This window comes from Trachemys scripta, chromosome 17 (assembly GCF_013100865.1).
Source record: "Trachemys scripta elegans isolate TJP31775 chromosome 17, CAS_Tse_1.0, whole genome shotgun sequence".
In the NCBI taxonomy this organism is placed as follows: domain Eukaryota; kingdom Metazoa; phylum Chordata; order Testudines; family Emydidae; genus Trachemys; species Trachemys scripta.
Window position 1 is genome coordinate 7,359,274 of NC_048314.1, and position 18,085 is coordinate 7,377,358.

The window sequence follows — 18,085 nt, forward strand, 5'->3', positions numbered from 1 at the left end:
GGCCCTAAATGCTCTTTTCTGGTGCCGAGTTTCTTCGGCACTATGCCGAGTAGCAGGAGTCTCTCGAGAAAACCAGTAAGGGCAATCGTTTCAAAGACAGCCTGTCCATTCAGTGGTATGGGGGCCGAGCTGTGGCTGTGCCCGCCTGCCAGGGGCCGGGCGGATCTTGGGGCGGGAGGTGAATGCCGGGCCGCCCCGAGGTGCAAACTAGGATGCCAACGGGGCGAGCTTGGGCAGCTGTTTGCAGGGCGGAGGCGTTGGCGGCGGGCTCAATACAACCGCAGTAAAACGTACAGGTGTCACACAAGGAATGAATTAATCAATCCTCAGATGACACACGCCCAGATGAAAGGGCTGGATTCCGCCCCCACCGCTCTCCCTGGGCGCTGCGCGGATCTGCCTCTGGGTCCCAGCGCCCGACCGCGGCCGCGGCTGCCTCTGCCGCCCATGTGTTCGGAGCTGTACGGAATCAGCACTCGTGGGAGCCGCCATGACGCTACGCGGGGGGAGTGGGGGGAGACATGGGTGCCGCCATGATATTAGGCGCATGCGTGGTCGCTCACGGAGACTCTCCATTGAGAAGAATCCGGGGAGGGGGAGGAGCCGAGGCGTGAGGCGCCACCGAAGGGGCGGGGCTAGGCTCCGGGGCGCCGCTCCCTCCCTCCGGCCATGGCCACTGTGGATACCGAGGTGAGTGAGAGCGGCAGCGTCCATCTACCCCGGGCGGGGGAGAAGGCGGGGGGGGGGAGGGTTGAGTGGTATCACCCAGGGCCAAACAGGCTCTGTGGGAGGGGAGGAGGGGCCCTGCCCCCCGCCCGCCCCATGGTTCAGTCCAACTCCGCGCTGAGGGGAAGAATGTGGGAGCCGCTGCCATTGTGTGTGTGGGGCCCGGGACTCTGTATAACTCACACCCCTCCCCGGCTAGCGAGTGGTATGGGCCATCCAGGTGCCGGGGCCCCCGATGGGCAGCAGCCATGCAGGTTCCGGGGCCCACGTGGCTCTGAGCCCGGCAGCGGTGGAACTGAGCCGTGCAGCGTCCGGGGCCCGCGGAGGGGGGGGGGTGTGAGCGCCGCGGGGGCAGTATGGATCATGCAGGGTCCCGGGCCCGAGGCTCCTCTGAGCCGTTCAGGAGGCAGGGCCTCGTGCGGGGCGTTATGAGCCATTCAGTGTCCTGGGCCCACGGGGCGGGGATGAGCCGGGCAGGGGGCGGGGCAGTCACGTGGTGGGGGCGGGGCTTGCGAGGGGTCGGTCCCCCTCAGAGCCAGCCTGGGGGTCCAGGGGGTGCTTGAGGGGGGCGGGGGCCCCAAGAGCATCATTGGCCCCGAGGGGGTTGGGGGCCGCATGGGGCCATTGCTGGCCCCGGGGGGATCGCTGGTTGCAGGTGTCACTGGCCCCAGGAGACCCATTTGCCAAGTAGCTGCCGACCCTCAAGCACTGGTTGAAAGTTTTCCACTTGAAGGGCCATTAGGGACAAGCCATGCGCGGCTCCCGGTGGGGTGTGCATGTGCGTGGGTCTCAACATAGAAGTTTGGGGAGCCTCAGCCTTTTAGGGTGACCGTGTGTCCCTGACCCCTGTGTGTAGCCCTGTTCCATCCTGGCCAGGTTTGTAAGGAGCAGCTCTTCGTCCTGGTTTTCGTAAAACCTGCTGGCTCCGCGTCTGAAGGGTGCTGAACCGGTGACTTTGACAGCGGGCTGCTTAATCACATGTGTGCCTCAAGCACCATCCCCCACACCCATCCCATCCCGACACTGGGGTGCAGGTTCTGAGAGCCCTGTCCTGGCAAGAGGAACGAGTCCTAGGGATCATTGACCCAGAGCTCACTAGGGAGCTGCATAGTGTGGGCCCCAATGGTTAGCTATGAAAGGAAGATTGTCTGTTTCTTACCCACTGCTGGGATTTTAAGCACCCACTAGAGGGGGAAATGAATCCCCCCCCCTCCAGTGGGGACAGCTGATACCCACTTATACTTTACACATGCACACATTCAGGGCTTCTCTCAAGACCAGCTCCCTCTCCCCCCAAAATAACCGTGTGACTAATGTATCAGTATCACCACAGTCCCAAGTAACTCCAAGGGTACTGTGTCAATACTCTTTTGCTCTGCCCTTCCCCGCACGTTGAAATCAATATAAAATTTCCCTCTTCCTCCAACTTAACCAATGAGTACAACATAACCCCCCCTCCCCCCGCATATGCACAACCAATTAATCAAGGGGGTGGTGTTTCATTGCCATCCACTCACCTCAGTTATAGGATGTGTGGAGATTTTGGAGGGATACATTTAAAATCAATACAACCTCTTCTCAGTCAAACAAGTGAAGTTGGAGGTGGTGAAAAGGAAATACATTTTTATTAAACAGGCCCATTCCAAATTACATTGAGGAAAATGAGCATTCAGAAAGAGCTAGTTGGCATCTTGAGCAGGAGTGGGGATGATGGGACTGTAGGGAATGGGGTAGGCAAATTTTCCATTGGAGAAAACAACTTTTGGGGCCTAGGAACTTTTAGTGTTCCATGAAAACAAAGGAGATTCCAGGCTCTCTTTGGTTACCGAGCGTGTATCCGTTGGCATCCTTTCACTTTCCCTTTGCCTGCTTGGCAGTAGTTTAGATGAGGGGGGCTCCCAGTTACTACAGAGAATTCTTTCCCCTGTGTCTGGCTGCTGGGTCTCGCCCACATGCTCAGGGCCTAATGGATCGCCATATTTGGGGTCGGGAAGGAATTTCCCCCTGGGTCAGATTGGCGGAGATCCTGTTTTTTTATTTTTTCCTTCCTCTGCATCATGGGGCATGGGTCATTTGTTGCTTTAAACTAGTGTAAATGGTGGATGCTCCTGTAACTTGAAAGTCTTTACATCATGATTTGAGGCCTTCAGTAACTCAGCCAGAGGGTCTGGGTGTATTACAGAAGTGGGGGGGTGAGGTTCTGTGACCTGCGATGTGCAGGAGGTGAGACTAGATGTTCATGATGGTCCCTTCTGGCCTTAAAGTGTGAGTTGGTGCAGCAGCCTCTACAGTCAAGGTTATGTTGATCAGAAAAAGGTGATATTGAAGGACCGGAGAGCCCCCTGGGTCATAAATGGAGCTGGAGGTTGTGACACACTTTCTGTGGGAGGTTTGTCAGAAATCTGTCAGTGAACTCAGACCATAAAGTTTCCATCCATGAAGATTTTATTTTGACTCAACACTCACGTTCAGTCGTTTGAAATGCACCGAGTCTGAAATGCTAGGGAATGTATCAAATTCAAATCCAAAATCCCTGAAGGAGGTGGTGTTTGCCAGCTACCCTCACCACATGATGGCAATTAGTCATCAGATTCATAGCTCTAAATATCCCCAAAGATTACGTAGATTCATAGCTCTAAATGTCCCAATAAAGAAATACAGGCATCACACTGAGCGAAGATGCCTTTTGCTTGCTTTGCTACCGAACGCAAGACTAAGACTTTCCCCCAAGCTTTCTTTTTGAACATAGTTTCAGAATATACAAGTTGCACTGAAGTGAAGAGTAAACACTAGCTTGCAGCAGTGAACAAGATTTTTCATGTGCATAAGAGAACAGACAAGATGATATATAAATATACAATAGCATTATTAACTGGTTACAAATAGCGGCTGCAGATTGATAATTGGATACATCATAATCATATCCACTAAGCACTTAATGATCAGTATCCGCCAACAGCCGGGCTGTACCTGACATTCAGGTGTGCAGTAGTATATGCTGTCACCTTTCACCGCTTTCTGGTTTAATCCTGTATCCAAAATACTGCAGTGTGGCAGAGGAAATTTCAGCCCCATGTGCGATGAAGTTTGTGGGAGAGTTATGCAGATGGTAACATTAGCAGTTCTTTGTAAAATAGTTCGAAGGTGGAACGCTCAATCTAAATGCTTGTCGGGTGAGATCTTGAATTTCTTACTCAGGGGAAGCCTTCATTAACTTCAGTAGGCATTTTGCTCAAGTAAGGACCACATACATCATATTCAGTCACAATTGCAGTCTAGAGGCCTGATCCTGCTGCCCTTATTCATGTGAGTAATAACAGTAGGGCTTTTAAAGGGGATCAGGTATTAATCTTGCTGTGTGATTTAAGAGTTAGTATCCAGGCAATTCCATCATTTTAATACACCAAATTCTGCCTTCAGCTACAGTGGCTGATTGATGTGGTGCTGCATGGTTGTAACTGAGGGCTCTTTCCCCATGAACTCTTTATATATAGTTTAGTCTTGCAAATAAAAATGTACACATACTGTGGGGGAAATCTCCAAGGATCTTGCCTGAGGGGCTATTCCGTATACAATTCTCTGGAGGATTATTGAGCATTATTGCTCTGAGGGCACTGGCTTAATATCTACAGCAGTGGGACATGGAGGGCGGAGGGGAAATGGTGAGTTATTTAGATCACTCTCATAGTTTAATCTCCCCCTCTGTCCCTCCCAGCTCCAAGAAGTTTAGGGACCAGATTCTCCCCTGGTTTATACCATATGTAACCCCACTGACATCAGTGGGGATGGAGTGCATGTAAATGAGGGCAGAATATTGGAAACTGATGCAGATTTTTAGACTAGAGGCTAGCAGTTGGGTTTGTAAGGAGGAGTAGTCCTTACATCCCACAACTGGAATGGGAAAGCAGGGAGTGACAGATCCTTCTCTGTCATCCCATGATCAATTTGTATTGCCAGATAATAACACGTAGCTCTTTATATAACGCTTATCCTTAGTGGATCTCACAGCACTTTACGCGAGAGGTAAGCACCTTAGCGAAGAAATTGAGTGGGATTGGGGAATTGGTTGTGGCCAAGAGTCGTGGTTTGTTCTTTCCCGTGTGAGCTTTGTGCTCAGAAAACAGGATATGTCTGATATACCCTAAGTAAAGAATAAGCCTTTATAATCTAGAACAAACATGTGGGCAGTGTCCACACCAGACTTTACAAACGTGTTAAGTACCTCAAGTTAAATGGCAGTCCGTTAACTCTAGGGAAAATGCCTAGAGTAATAAAGTCCGTGCTGAGGCTGGGGGCAGAAATATGTATTTAGCACCAACCTAAGCACTGAAAGGCAGGTTTGTTCTCCAGTGATTACTACCTTGTGGCAAGCCCTATAGGGTGGGATTCATAGATTCTGAGGCTGGATGGGACCATTGTGATCATCTAGTGTGACCTCCTGTATAACACAGGCCAGAGAATGTCTCCAAAATAATTCCTAGAGCGATCTTCTAGAAAAACAGCCAGTCTTGATTTAAAAATGGTCGGTGATGGAGAATCCACCACAACCCTTGGGAGATTGTTCCAATGGTTAATTACCCTCACTGTTAAAAATGTACACCTTACTTCCAGTCTGAATTTGTCTAGCTTCATCTCCCAGCCAGTGGACTGTATTACCCCTTTCTCTGCTAGACTGAAGAGCCCATTATGAAATATTTGTTCCCCATGTAGGTACTTATCGACTGTAATCAAGTCACCCCTTAATCTTCTGTTTGTTAAGCTAAATAGATTGAGCTCCTTGAGTCTATCACTTCAAGGCAGGTTTTCCAATCCTTTAATCATTCTTGTGGCTCTTCTCTGAGCCCTTTTTAATTTATCGACATCCTTCTTGAATTGTGGGCACTAGACCTGGATGCAGAATTCTAGCAGGGGTCGCACCAGGGCCATATACAAAGGTAAAATAACCTCTCCACACCTACTCAAGATTTCCCTGTTTACACATTCCAGGATCACATTAGCTTTTTGGCCACAGCGTCACCCTGGGAGCTCATATTCAGCTTTTTATCCACCACAACCCCCAAATCTTTTTCAGAGTCACTGCTCCCTAGGATAGAATCCCCCATCCTGTAAGTATGGCCTGCGTTCTTTGTTCCTAGATGGATACATTTACATTTAGCCATATGTAAACGCATATTGTTTTCTTGCACCTAGTTTACCAAGCACTCTGAATCAGTGACTTGTCCTCTTCATTATTTACCACTTTCCCAATTTTTGTGTCATCTGCAAAGTTTATCCGTGATGATTTTATGTTTTCTTCCAGATCATTGATAAAAATGATAAATAGTGTAGGGCCAAGAACTGATCCCTGCAGGAACCCATTGGAAACACACCCACTCAATAATGACTCCCTGTTGACAGCTACATTTTGAGACCTATCTGTAGAACCATATCTGTGCCTCTGTAGTGTAGATATCCTTCCGTTTTTACACCTAGAGTAGTTCATCTGCATGGTAGCTAATGGTTGAGAGCCTAGTTAATTAACTGTCCTGCAAGTATGATACAGATAGGACTCACACAGGGGATACCTGCCTTCTTTACTTCTCCTGTGGATGATTTTTGTTCATTGCAGGTTTTTACATAAGGTTAGTTTGATTCTTTAGGTCTTAGACCTTAGGTCAGGGGTGGGCAAACTTTTTGGCCCGAGGGCCACATCTGTGAATAGAAAATTGTATGATGGGCCATGAATGCTCACAGAATTGGGGTTGGGGTGTGGGAGGGGGTGAGGGCTCTGGTTGGGGGTGTGGGCTCTGGGGTAGGGCCAGAAATGAGGAGTTCAGGGTGTGGGAGGGGGCTCTGGGCTGGGGTAGGGGGTTGGGGAGCAGGAAGGGGTGCAGGCTCCGACTGGGGATGTGGGCTCTGGGGTGGGGCTGGAGATGAGAGGTTTGGGGTTCAGGAGGGTGCTCTGGGCTGGGATTGAAGGATTTGGAGGGTGGGAGGAGGATCAGGGCTGGGGCAGGGGGTTGGAGCGTGGGGGGAGGGTCAGGTGTGCAAGCTCTGGGCGGTGCTTACCTCAAGCGGCTTCCGGAAGCAGCGACATGTCCCTTCTCCGGCTCCTATGTAGAGGCGCGGTCAGGTGGCTCTGTACGCAGGGCCGGCTCCAGCATTTCTGCCGCCCCAAGCAAAAAAAAAAAAAAAAAGCCGCAATCGCAATTGCGATCGGCGGCGGCAGTTGGGGAAAAAAAAAAAAAGCCGCGATCGGCGGCGGCAGTTCAGCGGCAGGTCGTTCGCTCCTAGAGGGAGTGAGGGACCTGCCGCCCCCGAATTGCCACAGGTGCCGCCTCTCTCCCTTGGCCGCCCCAAGCACTGGCTTGTTAAGCTGGTGCCTGGAGCCGGCCCTGTCTGTACGCTGCCCTGTCCGCAGGCACCGCCCCTGCAGCTCCCATTGGAGCGCTGGAGGGGGCTTTTGGAGTGCATAGGAGCGAGAGTGGGGCCTTGCTGTGCCTTCCGAGAGCCGCGTGGTGCGGCCCCCGACCCTGCGCCCTAGCTGGAGCACTGGAGCAGGGCAAGCCCCAGACCCCACTCTCCAGCGGGAGCTCACGGGCCGTCTTAAAATGGCTTGCGGGCCGAATCCGGCCTGCGGGCGGTAGTTTGCCCACCCCCGCCTTAGAGTCAACAACATGCTGAAGATTAAAGCTTGGGGGCCTGACTTGCTTCTTGCTCCCTCCAATTTTACCCCAGTGCACCGGCAGGTTCATTGAGTTTGGTGGAGATACTCCTGATTTGCACCAGCCTCAAGCCCTGGGGCTTTTGGAAATGTGCCCTTTCTAAAATGATAACTTGGGGTACAGCTCCTCCACAGTACATGGGGCCCAGGCAAAGCCACTAAGGGGTGCATTTTATCTGTGATGAATAAGAAGTGCGGTATCCTCCCCTCTCCCCCCAGACATCTGTCCAGGGTTGTGTCAGTTTGCTAGTCAAGGCATGTCTTCCCAAGGCCTGTTGATGAACAAAGCTGCTGGCCTACCTGTTGTGTGATACAGTCACCAACAGGTTCTGCAGTTTTCACCTTGGAAGAGTAGCCCTTAGATAAGTTTGAAAACAAGTAGATTCCAACAAGGATGCAGTTTCTCCTGGGTCCGGAGCAATTTCTGTGAAAATTGGTGTCTAGTTTCTGTGCTTTGAATAAACCAGCTCTAGTTAGAAATGATTTTTTTCTTCATCTGTTCATCAGTAAGCTATTTTTTCTGGAGATGCTTTTATCTTTACGGATGACAAGCCAACCCCAGAGGGCCAGATTCTCAAGTGCTCAGCATCCGTCATTGGGACCAGACGGTCCGAGAAACTCAGCACCCAGGGCTCCTGTTGTGACACGCCTGGCTAGCTTTTCAACAGAGCACCAACATGCTGAGCACATTTGAAAAGATGGCTCAGTGATAAGACTCTGCCGGGCTTTGAGTCTTGAGCCTGGTCCACACTAACCCCTCACTTCGAACTAAGGTACGCAAATTCGAATTCGAAGTACCTTAGTTCGAACTTACCGCGGGTCCAGACGCGGCAGGCAGGCTCCCCCGTCGATGCTGCGTACTCCTCTCACCGAGCTGGAGTACCGGCGTTGACGGCGAGCACTTCCGGGATCGATCCCAGAAGATCAATTGCTTACCTCCGGGTCCGTCAGTAAGTGTAGACCTACCCTTGCTCTTAACCCCTGAGCCAGCAAGGGTTGGGTCTGCTCTCTCATCAGTCCCTGGAAATACTTTGTCTTGTGGATTAAGGGACAGCATTTACTGGTTCAAGCGGGGTTTCTGTTCCCTGGCTGGAAGGACAATATTGTAATAGAGGGTCCTGTGGCACCTTTGAGACTAACAGAAGTACTGGGAGCATAAGCTTTCGTGGGTAAGAACCTCACTTCTTCAGATGCAAGTAATGGAAATCTCCAGAGGCAGGTATATATCAGTGTGGAGTTAACGAGGTTAGTTCAATCAGGGAGGGTGAGGTGCTCTGCTAGCAGTTGAGGTGTGAACACCAAGGGAGGAGAAACTGTTTCTGTAGTTGGATAGCCATTCACAGTCTTTGTTTAATCCTGATCTGATGGTGTCAAATTTGCAAATGAACTGGAGCTCAGCAGTTTCTCTTTGGAGTCTGGTCCTGAAGTTTTTTTGCTGTAAGATGGCTACCTTAACATCTGCTATTGTGTGGCCAGGGAGGTTGAAGTGTTCTCCTACAGGTTTTTGTATATTGCCATTCCTGATATCTGACTTGTGTCCATTTATCCTCTTGCGTAGTGACTGTCCAGTTTGGCCAATGTACATAGCAGAGGGGCATTGCTGGCATATGATGGCATATATAACATTGGTGGACGTGCAGGTGAATGAGCCGGTGATGTTTGTTGCTTTTTACAGATTCAGACTAACACGGCTACCCCTCTGAATATTGTAATAGGCCATTGAGTGTAGGATGCGGGAAGAGCTCTGGGCAGAATGAGAAACCACTCCACATAGATGACTTCCTCAGAGTTTCCCACTTTCAGTTTTGTAGGTGACGTGATCTCCTGTGGTTCTTTCAGTCCTGCCCTGCTCTGCCTCCTCTTCTCAGATACTCCTGATGGCTGATATCCTCTCAGGATCCCCAGCTCACAAGTGAGGAGAGTGCTCTGCTCTGCTTGCCTAGGCCCATTATTTTTAACACTTAAGCTGCTTCAGGTAAGTTAAAATAAGAAAACCTCTTGCATTTTAAATCCCCCTCTCTCTTTTTCACATGAGTGATTCAGAAGGCCATGACTTGATGGATCAAAAAAAAAATGTTTTCTTCAATCAGTGTTAACTCAGTAGAGTTAGCTTAATGGTAAGCCAGTGTGAGCTCGTCTACACAGGCAAAAATGGGTGTGTTTGCAGCCACGTTAGCTCTGCTCTAGGCTAAAATGTGGCCAGTTAATCCAGCTTCAGAGGTTTTAGTCTTCACTAGGGAAAAAAGGGGTGTTTTTGTCTTTGTTTGTTTTACCACATGTTAGCTAACGTGGTAAGATCCTAATGTGGACAAGGCAGTTGGTAGTTTTCGCATGTTAGCACGTCACAGTAAACTCTGTGGGGATGCCTTGGGTTTACTTATCCTGCTAACAAGCATGAAAATTACCAACTGCCTTGTCTATGTTAGGTGCTAATAAACCACCTTTTTTCCTAGTGTGGATGCTCCCAATGGGGCTTTAATAGTGTTAAACTAGCACCCTTTTCTGCCCATGTAGACAAACCCAAAGCTACAATACATTCAGCTAATATGAGTTCAAATGTGTTAGTCTGTGTATTAAGGAGCATTAAAAGAGGGCCTTTCAGTTGCTTTAAGCTAATTCAATTGAGCAAACAAGATTGAAGAAAGCCCCCTTTATGCCCATCAAGACAGAGCCTAGGAGGTCTGATAAACCCTCTAACAAGTGAGAAATATTCTTCCGTGAGGACTGCTTGCATTCTTAAGGCTATATTCTGGGCCCCTCCTTACCATCCTGCAGTTTATATATTACATGGTTTTGTTTGAGTCTAAATTTGAATGTAGGTTGGTTCCACGGGATGACACATTGCAGAGGATTCCTTGCTGCTGTGACATAACGCACAGATAACTGCTGAACAAGATGAGCATGTATGATACTGGGAGTAAACTACTTGTGTGGATAAGGAACTGGATGGAGGGTAAAGACAGGCCATTCAATATTAAATTCACCCCTGTCAATGTCTTTGCCAGAGGGATTTCTCAAGAGCGGTGATGAGTGGTAAGCGGGATGGCAGTGAATTGGAATGGTAAATCAGTGCATTCAGGCCTACTTTTGTCTGCATATCAATAGCCTGGAAGAAGCAGCACGGAATACAGGGAGGAAAGTTGCAGGTGGACAGCTAGGGAGGAAATAAGTGCAGAGGAAGGAGGCAACCAGATTCTGATTGATTTGGATAGATTAGGATTATCACCTGGTAAATGGCTTTTGCTATTCCGTGTTGGGAAATGTAAAGTAATGAGAGTAAGGGCAAAAATTCAAAAAGGGGTTATTGCTTCTCAGGGCAGACAGCACAACACACAGATCAGGAAAAGGATTTGGGGCTTATAGCGGATAGAGCACCCAAAACCGTCAGCACAACATTTGGGGCTGAATGAATAGATAGCGGTAATATTGGTGCCCAAAGGCTACAATGACAGGCACTTTAGAGACAGACAGCTGGGTTCTGAAATAAGGTATTTTAGCACCGTGCAGGAAATCAGTGATTCTGCATGTGGTGTGATGTGCTCATTGGTGGTTGTGCTTTGATTAAAAAAGGAAGGGGACACAGGGCTTCTTCCCATGTGGAGAATGAATAGTATAGAGTAGCAAGAATTAATCTGTTGACCGTGGCTATACAGAGAGCCATGGGGACCCAGGACTGAAATGAGGGGACCTCAGTGAGGTGCTAATGATGACTTTTGTATGACTTGAAGGGAACAGAAATGCTGTGTGCTTCAGCCCGGTTTAGACTATGATGAAAGGTGTATTTGTAAAACCTATTAGCTTAGATGTTATAACAAACACATTTTAAACCTCTAGTGTAGAGAGGGCAAGTTGTATTTTAATGCATATTAGTTGGTCAAGATGAATCCTAAGTTTCCCTTTACGGTTCACCTTGAGCTGCTAATATGTTAAAATACAAATTGCAGTGTTGCCAACTCTTATGATATTTGTTTCCCCCCCCCCAAGCTCCAGTTCCTGGAGTCATGTGATTATGTGAGAAATCTTATCTTCTTTCTTTCTTAGATTTTTCTGCATGGATGGTAGGGGAGTTGAGTTAGAATCCAGGTTAACTGTGCAGCGTAGACCTACCCTATCTGGGTGCTTAACTCTCTTGGATTTTCAGAGGGGCCTGAAGAAGTACTGGGTCAGGGAATTTTGAGGGGTCTGTTAGGTGCAGGGGGTAGTTACAAACTGCAAACCATTAAAAGTGGTTAGTGGAAACCAGTGGGGCGCAACCCACGGGCCGCACGTGGCCTGTCAAGGTAATCCGCTGGTGGGCTGCGGGCCACCCACCACTGGTGTAAATGGTCTGTAAAAGGTGTTGAAGTATATAGAGAGTAAAATGTTGATGGGCATGGGCACTGACTAGTTTATCTAGTTCCATCTGGTGTCCTATTGCCCTATAACTTTTTATATAAAGATGTCCAGATTGCTAGAGCATAGAGCCCGAGTCTAAATAATGTATTAATTGAGGGGCATAATAAATATTTGATAAACTAAATCAGCATCTCGAATGCTTTGCACCCACAGACAGGCTTCTACCAAGATACTAGGAGTTTTTAATTGAATGCATGTAAATAATAGTCATTGTCAGTTAGTCTGAATTCTAAATGTTAAGGGAATGGGATTTCCTTGCACGTGGAATTTACCTTGTGGTCCTTGTAATGGTGTTTTTTAATGCCAAGCCAGGTTGAAGTGTTACAATTTGGTGCTTATAAGATTCTTTAAAAAGCAAATCTCTTTAAAGTCCAAACCTTTGTTGTTCGTAAGCAAATGTCTTATAGGATTTAGAGGCTTCACCTAGAATATTTCAACTTCCCTCCAAAATATTGAGGATAAACAACTAACACTTCTTTAAAGAGTGGACCTGACCTATACAAAGCTAGGTGCAATATTTACTTTTCCTACTGTTCCTTCATGTGCAGATGGCAATTAATACTGAGATGTGCTACCAGTATTTCAACAAGAAGCTCCCACAAAGCCTTTCACCCTTAGTGACGAGCACTGTGTCCTAGGGGTGCATGTGCTTGCAGAGAGGCGCAAGGAGAGGTCATGCAGTCTGTTTGTTTTACTCGTTGAACTAAAACACAAGGAGGCAGCACCACTAGCCCAGCAAATTGATATTTGCTGGAAATGTTTATGCTTTGGTCCATGAAGAATGTACAGCGAATAGAGAGAGTCCAACGTACATCATTTGAAATGGTGGAGAAAGGGTAAGTTTGTTCCCTCGGTGTGTTTTTTGTTTTTTCCAGACACTGTCTTTAGTTCGGTGTCCGTCTTATGATCTGGAGACTGTCCCGGTCGTAGCCCCAGCAGGTCTGGTTTCTCTCAACACAAATATGGGGCACTATGCTTATTCTGAATATTTGGAATCAGCCTGTGGTGTATTCGATAGCATCCTCTCCCAAACAGGATACCCTAGATCCTGGTGACAAGGCTGCCCTGCTGGTTTCCTAACAGTGCCAGCCTTCTCCCTGATGCAGCGTGATGTTTATAGCAAAGTGTTTTTAATCATTCATGGCTCATTGATTTAATTTCTTTCCAAAGTCTTTGCTACTAAACTGAGAATGCCGGGAAGATGTTGAAAGACACGTTTATCCTGCCCCGACCCCCATGTGGTATTAGATCAGACTTTGAATAAGTGCTTTGGGATGAAAATACCCCTTGGTTGTGCATCTGTACTAATAGGTATACCTTCTGTTGTTGTTATTGTGGTTTATTATTTGTATTGTGGTAGTGGCTAGAGGCCACGGTTAGGAATCAGGGACCCCTTGTGCTAGGTGCTGTACACAAATATAACACAAAGTTGGCCCCTGCCCTTTGCAGTTTAAGGGTCTGTATCTATACTGCAGAAAAGCCAGGTTCGCTAGCCCGCATTAGGTAACTCAGCTTCAAATAGCAACTCGGCTTTTCACTCGGGTTAGCAATTCGAGTTAAAGCCTGTGGGTTGAACTGGAGCTGGTAACTCAAGTTAAAATCCGAGTTGTGTGTCCTCACTGCTTTTTTAACCTGGGTTTGCTAACCTGAATGATGGATACACCTTTTTTTTTTTTTTGCAATGTAGACATATCCAATGTTTATGACCCCGTCTCACTGTAGTATTGTCACAGATTCCATGCAGTCTGGTTAGAAAGGAAAAGATTGTGAGGAGATGGTGGGCAAGTTTGCCTCACCTGACCTACAAGCCAGGTACAAGAGGCCCCATCATGGGCACATATTTAGATATTCAGCACCCACAGAAACCTGACCAGTTTTTTCAAGTGACAGAAGCTCCCTCATCACCTGTGAGAATGGAGTGATCCATAATTCCTGCTGGATGCAACAATATCTTTTTATTTTATTTTAACGGATAACAGTCAGTGACATGCAGGCCTATGGTTCCCCTCTTAATTCTGTGATGAGTTAGATGTCTGAGCTTGCACTGGGATGGACGTGCTAATGCTGCCACTGATCATTGCCAAAGCAGGGAGTCGGAGTCCATGTCGGGGCAATGGAGAACATTCCTCCCCTCCCTTTGCTGGGAATTCATTAACGTTTTCTTGCTACTATATTATTAATAAAATGAATTTCTATAGCACTGTAATTGGTGCTTTGCAAATGCAGAGTAGGAACTGTTTGCTTCCTCAAGAACTTCTGGTCTCTGTTTTGTACAGGAAGTAAAATATTGAGAAGCCGACTGTGCTTCTGAGTACTGAAAGAAAAACCACATTTGTCTTCTCTGTATAAGAAGATGCCCAGCTTCAAGGCTGGTCACTCATGGTGAATGTAGAGATGCATGAGTAGAGACCTGTAAACTTGCTCTGTGCTGAGCTATCAGGGTGAGTCAATGGGAGTTCTGTGCAGGCAGAGCCCCTCAGACAGAGGGCTGCACTTCCTTGTTTTCAACAAAGGCAGAACAGTGAACTAAAAATGTTCCTGGGAGCTGATCCTGTACCCTGGATGCTTTGCCATTGACTTCACTGGGAGTGGGATTGGCCCCTAGGATGTTTAAGCATTCAGCCGTTTCTAACAAAATTTGCTCTTTTGCTCTTTTCAAGTTTTAATACAGAGGCCTTGGAAACTTCCAAGGAAGATCTGGTTGGCTGAGCCTGATTATGAGCTTTAGAATTTCTCTCAACTGAAAAGCAGCCGTGTTCGAAATGTATTAGTTGACTTGTTCAATCCAACATGTCCAAAATTCTGCTAATTGCCCTTGTATCGTCATTGCATTGCTTTAGTCTATTGCGAACACACACTGCCCTTGCAATCTGTAGTGCAGTGTCTCAACATCCAGCCATGCACAAACAGCAGCCGGCGCATCTATAGAGGAGGTGGTTATGTTCTGCTCGCTGTGAATTTGCCATTTTATGTCAATAAGTTGGATTTATTTATTATTGCATATATAAGTCCAGATCTGTGTATTTTGCAATTGGCGTAGTCTGCTGAGGACAAGTATGCGTCTATACCAGTTGTTTTCTAGTTCGGTGAGCGCTAGCAGGCTGCTTCTCTTTCTTTGACCTGAAGCAAGTCACTTAAACCCTTCTTTGTAGATGTGGACGGGTGGCATGGGCAGGGAACTGGGAGTCAGATGTCTAAAGTGCTAATCTAATGGGGAGAAAGTATGGTCTTGTAGCTATGGCCTGGGACTGGCCACTGGCCGAGCTGTGTTCTGTGCTCTCATCTGCCACAGCCTTCCTCTGTGATCAGGGGCAAGTGATTTAATCTCTGTCTCTGCCTCCATTCTGTATCTGTAAAATGGGGACAATGCTACTAACTGACCACAGAGGGGCTTAATTTATTTATATACCTAAATTGCTTTGAGATCCGTAAATGGAAGGTGCTATAGAAGTGCAAATCATTATTATTGTTCGGTATTAGTCCGCCTTCCTCTGCAACTGACTGCAAGTCACTTCGCTGAAATTTCCACAAAGGGTCACAGGTTTTTTTGTGCTTCAGTTTTTGGCTGAGACGCTTGGGCCTGGTTTCCAGAAGCACTCAACATCCACGGCTCTGATCAGGGTCGGTGGGAACTGCAGATGCTCAACGCCGCTGCATGCAGGCTCTAGGTGTCTGAATTGGGATACTCAAAATCTGAACCATCCAACTTAGAGCCCCCTTTTGAAAATGCTGGCCTTAATCTCTCTGTGTTTCTGTAAAATGGGGATAATACTGTATCCCTGCCTCAGAGGAGTGCTGTGAGGATTAGGTAGTTTATGTCTTCAAAGCACTTTGAAGGAGAAAAAAGCGACATAGGTGATAAGTATTCTCATTGGCTTCTTAAATTACATATTAAAAAAAACCTTACAAATATGGTAGCTACTACACATTCTTTATATACCCTTTTTAACATTGATCATTACACACAAACAAACAGAATTAGCTCTGAAATATTGTCAGTGATTTTCCAGGGTAGCTTGGGAAATGATGTAAAGGAAGGTGTCACTTTGAATGGATAATTGTTCAATTAGCTATTTCTTTACCATTCCAGTTTCAAATGCTTCTTTCAAAAAGTATGAGACGACTGCACCCGAAGACCATAACCATTGTAAAAAGCGGTGTACCCTTGGTCAATGTAACCTCTTTCTGCATAGAATAAAGGCCCTAATATTTTTAGCATGAGTTCACAGTACTTCCTTTTATTCTAAGGGTGGCAAAATTGTGCATTACTCAATTTCATGTTCAGTTTAGCTGAAGTGCAGAGCAGAGCACTATTGTAAGACCAATGCACAATTTAAATTATAATGGACCACCAGGTCTACTATAGTTAAGGTCTAAACCAGCTTTCTCTTTAAAGCTGGTCTCTTCTAAGTGCTCTAACATCTGCAGAGTTACTTGAATAGCCTTGAGATTGGTTGTGACTCCTGGGGGTGCAGGATAGGGTTAGTGATCCAAATCTTACTTAAGTCTTATTCTCAATTAGAAAGGTTTTGGTCTGGCCCTCTCTGCAGGGGGTCTTTTTCACCTTTTGTGAAGGAATACTGTGTAATGCAAGTACAAGTTAAATTGCATGTAAGGAACACTAACCAGGATTGGGTTTTTTGCAAGACGGCATTTGAGCTTTTGAAGAAATTGGCCATATTTGACCCAAGTAAAGGAACTCTTGGATCTGAAAGGCAATGTTAGGTTACCCATTAGTTAGTTCTTTGGGTTGGCAGACACGAATGGGTGAACAGGTCTGTTCAGGGCATAGTAATCCAGGGAATGTCAGAAGCAGGCCACCTTTGGGAGTCTGTTCATTCTGTAAACAGATTTCCAGAAGATGCAGTCATTTCCCCAGCTGCTTTCTACAACTGTATTTGAATCATTGTTTATATTTTTTGCCCCAGGAACCTCAGGATGATGTTGTCCACAGTCTGATCTCAGAGCTAACTGTTTATTCACCCACATGCTGTCATTTTCTAGGTTACATTTCCCCTCCCTGTACGCTCACAGCTGCATTGTGGTACGAACTTTGCAAGCTGTGATGACTGTCTTCCTTGAAACTAGATGCTGTCTCTTGGCTGGGTACCTGGGGTCTGTAGGGGGTTGGAGAAGCAATTATAATCTGTCCCCTCTCCAGTGAATACTTTGGGTCACCTCTGTGACAATTGCAGCCTCTTCTAGGACAAGGGACCCAATGTCACTTGGAAACTATCTCCTATGCTATCAGCACAGCATGGTATTTGTGACCGAGCCATGTGACCTGCCCGTGGCCAAAGATTTCCCATGGAAACACAGCTCAAAGTGGGAATAAAAAACAGGGTATATCTTATAATGCTACAGTGTAGGTCTAAGCTTGGTGGGGGTGGGGACTGCACACTACCGAGTTTTGCACTCTATAAATACATGACAGTGACAGACAGGTAGGGCCTGATCTTGCAGGCACTTAGGAACTTGAGTAGCAGTTATGTCTGTGCCTTGGGGCATGTCTACACTGCAGCCACTATAGCGGCACAGGTACGGCACAGCTTTGCCGCTGGAGTGTAGATGCTTCCTATGTCGACGGAAGGGGTTTTTCTCTCAGTGTAGGCAATCCACTTCTCAGACAGGCAAAGAGTCCTTCCGTCGACGTAGCCACGTCAGCACTGGGAATCAGGTCAATCTAACCACAGTGCTCAGGATATGAAGTTTTTCACAGTGACGTAGCTAGGGTGGTCTAAGTTTTAGGTGGAGACCAGGCCTTAACGTTCACTGGATCAGGCCTATAGAGAACACTAAAGCCCAGTGCCTAATGGCTACAATACCAACTTCCTAAATTAGGGATTGTGAGTTTGAATGCCAGCTGGCCTAATATGGGAGTATTTTCATCTACAAGCTGTTGGCTTTCAGTCACATGCTGTTGGGTTTAATGCAGGGACCACTGGATGAAATGTGAGACTAGGATCACAATGGTTCTTCTGGACTTCAAAATCCATGAGCATAAGGTACATGGCAAGGGTAAGAGTGAACAGAGTGAAGGCTTGTGTACACATAGCTTATGTATTGCTCTAAATATGTCCGTTTCAAAACTGCTATATTTACACTGATACAACCCCTAGTGTGGATGCAGTTTTACTAGTTAAAGGTGATTGTACTAGTATAACTTATTCCTGTAAATGTACAGGAATAGGCTATATTGATATAAGCACCTTTATGCCAGTATACCTGCATTCCCACTACGGGTTGTCCCAGTATAAATAT

The 18,085-nt window shown here is 47.0% G+C and overlaps 1 protein-coding gene across 1 annotated transcript in view; it reads left to right on the forward strand.

Annotated features, from left to right (window-relative positions):
• The first annotated feature begins 610 nt into the window (after window positions 1–610).
• Window positions 611–18,085, forward strand: part of EHMT1 (euchromatic histone lysine methyltransferase 1) — a 163,107-nt gene continuing 145,632 nt past the window's right edge. Inside the window, exons 1-2 of the mRNA XM_034793328.1 lie at window positions 611–690; window positions 9,233–9,404. The gene's annotated coding sequence lies outside the window, so the exon portion shown is untranslated. The remainder of the gene's footprint in view (window positions 691–9,232; window positions 9,405–18,085) is intronic.